This window comes from Microtus ochrogaster, chromosome 8 (assembly GCF_000317375.1).
Source record: "Microtus ochrogaster isolate Prairie Vole_2 chromosome 8, MicOch1.0, whole genome shotgun sequence".
In the NCBI taxonomy this organism is placed as follows: domain Eukaryota; kingdom Metazoa; phylum Chordata; class Mammalia; order Rodentia; family Cricetidae; genus Microtus; species Microtus ochrogaster.
The window spans coordinates 62,272,548-62,280,333 of record NC_022015.1 but is presented as its reverse complement, the minus strand read 5'-3'; the positions used below and the strand labels follow the sequence as shown (position 1 = coordinate 62,280,333).

Here is a 7,786-nt window from a genome sequence, read left to right as displayed (position 1 = left end):
GGGTGCGGCTGGGGTGCTGGGGCCCCGCCGCCCCTATTACTACAAAGAAGAGCCAATGTTTCAGTTCTAGTTTTAAGACAATGAAAAAAAAAGTTCAAGACACAATTGTAAGACTATCTAACAGGAGTCATTCTATGCTTGGCAGGCAGGTAAATGTTTTTGCCTTAGTTAGCCCTTCAACTAATTGATTGAAGCTCACTGCATTAAGGAGAGCAATCTACCTTTCTCATATTAAATTTAATATCAACTAAAATTTCCCACAATATTTCCAGAACCCGGAACATTGTTTGATCAAATATGTGAATATTATTGATGTGATACACACCATGACCAAAAGCAGCTTGGGGAGGAAAGCATTTATTTGTTTTATGCTGCCACATCACTGTTCATCATTGAAGAAAGTAAGGGTAGGAACTCAAACAGGGCAGGAATCTGGAGGCAGAAGCTGATTCAGAGGCCATGAAGGGTGCTGCTTACTGCCTTTCTCCTTATGCCATGCTCAGTCTGCTTTCTAATAGGACCTAGGACCACCATCCCAGGAACCACCACCCACAATGAGCTGGGCCCTCCCCCATCAATCTCCAATTAAGAAGATGCCCTACAACTGTATCTTATGGAGGCATTTTTTCTTTTTTTCTTTTAAAAAAAAAAATTCAACATTTTTTACTTTCCAAAGTGTATAATTATTTAAAAATCAGAAATATATTTTTTATATACTCACAATGAAAGCAATCAGATTGTCAACATAGTCACTCTTTTGTGTCTGTACCCCAGGTCTAAAAACTGGAAAAAAAATCTCACAGATGTTCTTTTCTACTGTTCTGTTTGTCTTTTCTTTTGTCATTGGTACTTACTGGAGTAGGATTGTTCAAAGTACCAATAGGACTGTAGCTATCATTTAGTAAGTGTTAACCATTTAGCACACGTCATTCCTAATCCTTAACAACCACCTGAAGCAGCTATCATTATTCCTAATGACTAATGATACAACAAGGCATTGGTTCACTGAGTACCAGTCAGTGCCTTTGCTGGTATATAGCAGAAGCAGAAGTTTCTGAAAACTGACTTTATTGTTTCCTATTAGCTTTCCTATGGGAGACAATGAAGAATGTGCATGCCTTCCCATTCAACATTTATTTTTAAAGGCCCTTCCTCCCCGCCTTTGATTTTTTTTCCTATATTTTAAGGCTGAGTCTCATACTGTCTGGACTTATATGTTGGTGAACATACGGCTCAAGTCAACAGCTTCATAGTGCATTGACTTTTTATCATTTAATTATTGGCTCCAGAAGGATGTTACTGTCCTGTTTCTTTATACAGTCTGGAAGATTAATTACCTACCAGTTTCTATAACAGGAGGGCCCACTTGTTTGTCCTGGCCACCTGGATATCTTAGCCCTGAAATAACCACACAGAAATTTATTAAAACATTAGCTCTAGCTTCTTATTGACTAACTCTTATATTAATTTAACCCATTTCTATTAATCTGTATATTGCCACATGACAGTGGTTTACTGGCAAGATTCTGATCTGTGTCCATCTCAGGAGGAGAATTCATGGCTTCTCTCTGACTCTGCCTTCTTCCTCCCAGCATTTTGTTTAATTTTCCCTGCCTCCCTAAGTTCTGCCCTATCAACAGGCCTAAGCAGTTTCTTTATTAACCAATGAAAGCAACACAAAGACAGAAGGGCCTCCTACACCAAGTTTCTGCGTGTGACATCTGGAGAGTATGCTAGATAGTTTTAAGCCAACTTGATACAAGCTAGAGTATCTGAAAAGAGGGAACCTCAAATGAGAAAGATGGCCCAAGAATGGCTATAAAGCATTTTCTCAATTAGTGATTGATATGGGAGGGCCCAGCATGTTGTGGGTAGGGCCATCCCTCGGCTGGTGATCCTGTGACCTGTAAGAAAGCAGGCTGAGCAAGCTATGATGAGCAAGCCAGTAACAGCACCCCTCCATGGCTTATGCTTTGGCTGCTGCCTCCAGTGTCCTGCCCTGTCTGAATTCCTGGCCTGACTTCTCTCACTGATGGACTGATGGACTGATGGTAATAATCTGGACTTGTAAGCTGCAATAAACCCTTTCCCCCAAGTTGCCTTGGTCATGGTGTTTCTTTCTTCCAGCATTAGTAACTCTACCTGGGCAGAGAATGATGCATCAACTTTTTTTTTTTTTTTTTTGGTTTTTCGAGACAGGGTTTCTCTATGGCTTTGGAGCCTGTCCTGGAACTAGCTCTGTAGACCAGGCTGGTCTCGAACTCACAGAGATCCGCCTGCCTCTGCCTCCCGAGTGCTGGGATTAAAGGTGTGCGCCACCACCGCCCGGCTTGCATCAACTTTTAAAAGTGCTTTATGTATTCCCAAAAATTCACAAGAAGATGAATTTATCCTCTGGGTCTCTGGGCTAGAAGTTTTTATTTGTGTTGTCCTTTTAACAGATGGAAATATCAATGTTTATCATATTCCTCACGATAATATTGGTCAGCAATATGGAAAGTCACTATATGCACAATGACTTGTCAAAGTAGACAGGATTAATTTATTTTAGAAAGACAGTTGGCTTAATTAGCTGTCAGCTCTGAGGACTTTTACACAGTAATATTTACCTCTCATTATCTTCCCTTTTCGTTTGTTTACTTTTTTCTAAAATCAATGTAAGGGAAGTGAGCCTGTGTGGTTCTATCACAGTTCTTCCTGCTAAGTAATCATGACATTTATCCAGTACAGTGTTCTTTCAAGGGATGCTGTAAAGTAGTATACAAGCTATGTGACTATTCCATCGTTTACTTTAATCAGTACATTTGAGAGCTCTTCTGTGTCTTCAGGTCTCATCTCAGCATTTCCAGGTGCTGCTTACTAAAACTAATCCATGGGAAATGATATAAGAAAAAAAACGCTGGCTAGCTGAAATGGCCAGCTGTATGTTTAGTGAGAACTTTCCTCAAAAAATTAGGTAGAAAGCATCTGATAGACTCCTCTTCTGACCTCCACATGCTTGAGTATAGCTAGGTATCAGTGTGTACACACACACACACACACACACACACACACACACACACAGTGTAGGGAGGCTGGGGTGAAATGAAGAAACTATATAGAAGAAACACATTTGCTTTTATAAAATGATTAAACATTACTAGTCCTCTATCTAGATAGCTATGTACAAAATTAAAAATTCTCATTAAATAGCATGTACTGGATGTTATGGAACCCTGTCCTCTGGGCATTGCTTGGCTGGTAAGTCTTTCAACTCTTAGCCAGCTATGATTCCTTGTCCAAGACTCTCACAGGCATTTCCCAGACATACTTCTCCATGGAACTGGTGGTAAAGACATCACGAAGAGCTCAGGAGGGGCATGAGTTCCACCTTTCCCTGACCATGTTTTAAGTGGTTACTGTAGCTGCTTTAGTAAGCCCAGGTTTGCTAACTCAGGTTTGGGTTATTGCTGCCCTCTTTTGACCTAATAGAAAAAGTGTAACTGGGCAAAATGATAATAAGACAGTTCCTGTCTGTTAATGTAGAATGCAGTGGTAGGATAGGAAGACATTAAACTGTTCCTTTAATAAAAGATGTATAGTTTTTTGAGGAGAGCCTGGTCTACAAGAGCTAGTTCCAAAGATACAGCGAAGCCCTGTCATCCAAAACAAAACAAAAAAGATGTATAGTAATTGCTAAGAAGGATGGGGTGTGGGTACTTGGAATGAATATTTAGTAATAATACCTAATATCACAAAGATTGCAGAGAGATGATCTGAAAAGATTTTGTCAAGGAGAGTGTCAACAGGGAACTGACATTTCATGGATGCTTTAAAGTCAACAAATGTGAAGTAGGGCAAGGGCCAAGGGGTTAGAGTTCCGCAGAGCAGGAATTGGAGCGATCATGAAGTAGATACAGCAAAGTGCATTCAAGAAATTAAAAGTTAGCTATGTCTGGGGAGTAGTTTGAGTGAGAAAGTGGAAAAATTAAGTACAAGATTAAACTTGGCATAAATGTTTTGTAAATGGTGTTAGATTTTACAGTGTATTGTTAAGTGTGGTGGGAAGCCACTGAAGATTTTCTTCATGAAGTTTATGCATGAAGCTCATTTTCTTGAGCTCAAAGTGCCTCTTGAGAACATGTGTGTTCTCTGTTTCCAGGTGGGAGTTTCCAGAGCATTTATAAATTTAATGTCTGGTGTCTTATGCAAGTTATTAATTACTCCCACAAAGAAATTCCTCCTTCCTGGGAAGTTCAATTGTTTCTTCTTTGTAAATATGAATTACGGGGTGGATTTTGCAGGAGTTGTGTTAGTTTTGGATCTGCTCAACTACTGCAATGAGTTTTCTTTCTTTTTTTTTTCATGTGGCATTCTTTTTCCTGTTAAGGGAGCTTGTAGAACAAAGGCTTCTATACCTAATCCTTGGAGGTTATAGATTTTTGTGACTTGCTTGGAGGCTGGGATATGCACATCTGTTCCTGGTACTGTTTGTCTCGGGTCAGCATTTACAACACTTCTGATGTTCACCTATAGAACACCTTGAGCCATCAGACTTGATGTCCAAGAATTTCTGCTGAAGTATGGGGAACTTTATAGGCTAGTGGATTTTAATCCCATTTAAATACACACACACAGATATCCTCACACACATAAACACACACACTCACATACATATATAAACACACACACACACAGAGCCAACAATAGCAGCTCTCTCCTAACAAATTATTATTAGAGGACAATGTAAACAAAATAGAATTATTTGCTTTAACTCAGTTCTGGAAGAGACCATGGAGTAAGATAAACTTAGCAAGATATTCCAAATAAGTCAAAAAGTTAAACAGAATTGCTTTGTGGGGATAAAGAAATGGTGGATAAAGGTTAAAAGTAAAAATTGTTTGTACCTTCCCAAAGCAGAGACCTCGGAAAGACCTCAGGCACCTTGGCACCCCTCTTGCCTTCATGTTTGAACAGAACAATGCTCACTGCCTGAAGCAAGATTAATCCCTTGACCCAGTTAGCACTATGCCCCCTCTAACATTTACATTTTACTTGCAACACTTGATTGCCTCCTGTCGCTTAGCATTCTTCAAGGGACAGTGAAAGACATGAGTATGAGAAATGGATGCTTGACTTAGTGACTATGTCCTTTGCCTTACAGAAGCTTCTCAATTTCAGGAGGTCCCATTTATTAATTGTTGCTCTCAGTGTCTGTGGTACTGGTGTTATATTTAGGAAGTGATCTGTTCCCATGCTTTCAAGGCTACTTCCCACTTTCTCTTCGATGAGGTTCAGTGTGGCCGGATTTATGTTGAGGTTTTTGATCCATTTGAACTTAAGTTTTGTGCATGGGGATAGATATGGATTTATTTGCATTCTTTTACATGTTGACATCCAGTTATGCCAGCCCATTCATTGAAGATGCTTTCTTTAATATAAGTAAATAAATAAAATTGTATAATTTTAGCTTCTTAGTCAAAAATCATGTGTTCAAAAGTGTGTGGATCAATTATCAGGGTCTTTGATTCAATTCCATTGATCCACCTGTCTGTTTTTATGCCAATACCAAGCTGTTTTCATTACTGTAGGTCTATAATAGAGCTTGACATCATGGACGGTGATGCCTCCAGAAGTTCCTTTATTGTAGAGGATTGTTTTGGATATTATGGTTTTTGTTTTTCCATATGAAGTTGATTATTGTTCTTTCAAGATCTGTGAAAAATTGTGCTGGGATTTTGATAGGGATTGCATTGAATCTGTAGATTACTTTTGGTAGGATTGCCATTTTTGCTATGTTGATCTTACCTATCTAAGAGCATGGGAGATCTTTCCATTTTCTGATATCTTCCACAATTTTTTCCTTCAAAGACTTAAAGTTCTTGTCGTACAGTTCTTTCACTTTTTGGTTAGTGTTATCCCAAGATATTTTATGTTATTTTTTGCTATTGTAAATGGTGACATTTCTCTGATTTCTTTCTCAGCAACTTTATCATTTCTATATAGAAGGGCTTACTAATTCTTTTGAGTTGAACTTGTGTCCTGCCACATTACTGAAATTGTTTATCAGCTGTAGGAGTTCCCTCATCAAATTTTTGGAGTCACTTATGTATACTAACATATCATCTGCAAATAGTGAAAGTTTGAGTTCTTCTTTTCTAATTTGTATCCCTTTGATCTCCTTTTACTGTCTTATTGCTCTAGCTAGAACTTCAAGCACTGTATTGAATAGGTTCAGAGAGAGCAAGGATCAGGTTGAGCTGGGACTTCTGTAAAATGGAGGCTTCACAGATAAAGCTGGACTTTAGCTAGAGTTTTAGTGCCTGGGAGCATGAAATGTCTCCGGTGATGATAAACATTGACTTTCACTGTGCTTTTGATTCGCCCCCTTGTATTATCATTTCCCCATCCATGAAGCCGAATAAAAGTACTTCTTTTCTTGTGTAGATGTGTATGGTATACAGATGTGTATGTATTCATGTCTGCATGTGTATGGGTATGTGTGGGGGATGTATGTGTACATATTAGCATGTGTAGGTCCAAGGTTGACATCAGGAGTCTTCTTCAACCACTCAGTGCATATTGATTGGGACAATGTCTTCCAGTTGAATCCAAAGTTCATTGATTGGAATACAGCTAATCTGGTCAATCAACTTTTCCCCAGGATTCCTGTCTCTGCCCTCTGAGCTCTGGAATTACAGGCAGGCCACCATGCACACCCTGCATTTATGTGGATTCAGGGAACGCAAATTCCCATCCTCAGGCTGAGCCATCTTTCCAGCTCCAGATTTGTTTCTAAATCAAAGTCGTCACACAATCTGAAATTTGATATATCAGTATACTAAGACTTACTCACCCAACTGGAATTTCTTTTAGCTAATGGTGAATGTTTTATTCTCTTAAACAAATGATGACCCCAAAATATATTATGTTTCAAGTACTCTGATTTGTATGTTATATGTTGTCTTAGTTATTTTACTTCTTGCTATGGTGAAGGTATCCTGTTGAAGAAACTTCAGAAAGAGTGGGTTTATTTGGCTTACTGTTCAGAAGTCCAGCCCATCGTGGTGGCGGAAGTGCTGGAAGCAGGATCCTGTGCAGGCGGTCACATTGCTTCTGCAGCCAGGAAGCTGAGGATAACAAATGCTCCTGCTCAGCACACTTCCTCCTTTATGCATTTGGAATCTCAGCCTAGGGAATGGTGTCATTCACATTAAGGGCACTCTACCTCAGATAATCTCTCATCTAGGTAATTTCTCAAAAACATCCCCAAAGGCTTGGTTCTAGGTTATTAGAGATATTGTCAAGTTTATAATCAATGTTAAACATCATGCATGCTATACATAGAAAATGGTCATTAAAATATTCGTTTATGTGTTGAGACAACAACCAAGAGGTGGAGGGAGAGGAGGGATCCTGCTTCCAGCTCTAAAATGAAAGGGAATACAACATAAAAATTAGGAAAATCATTATAATAATGTTGTGGTACATTTTAAGAAAGGAAGTAGGAAGTCAGTGATTTTCTTGGTCTTGATCCTTAATGACAACTTGATCTCCCCTACAGATATGTTTTAAGATTGTTCAAGGTTATTCTGCTAGGTAATACTAGTGAGAATTAATTGCTGGGTATTATTACTGAGAATTGCTAATGGCATTTACTGATGTACATTCATTCTGCAAAGATGACAAGCTTCCTAGTCACCTGTATATTTTTAAATCATGGCTCAACAGATTGATACCTATTTCTTCATTTTTGAAATAAATTAGTATGATATATAACAAACAAATTAGTTTAATATGTAACAAA

At 38.7% G+C, this 7,786-nt stretch overlaps 1 protein-coding gene across 3 annotated transcripts in view; it reads left to right on the top strand.

Annotated features, from left to right (window-relative positions):
• The window catches only part of Rnls (renalase, FAD dependent amine oxidase), a 246,695-nt gene that overhangs the window by 8,505 nt on the left and 230,404 nt on the right, over window positions 1-7,786 (top strand). The gene's annotated exons all lie outside the window — the stretch shown is intronic.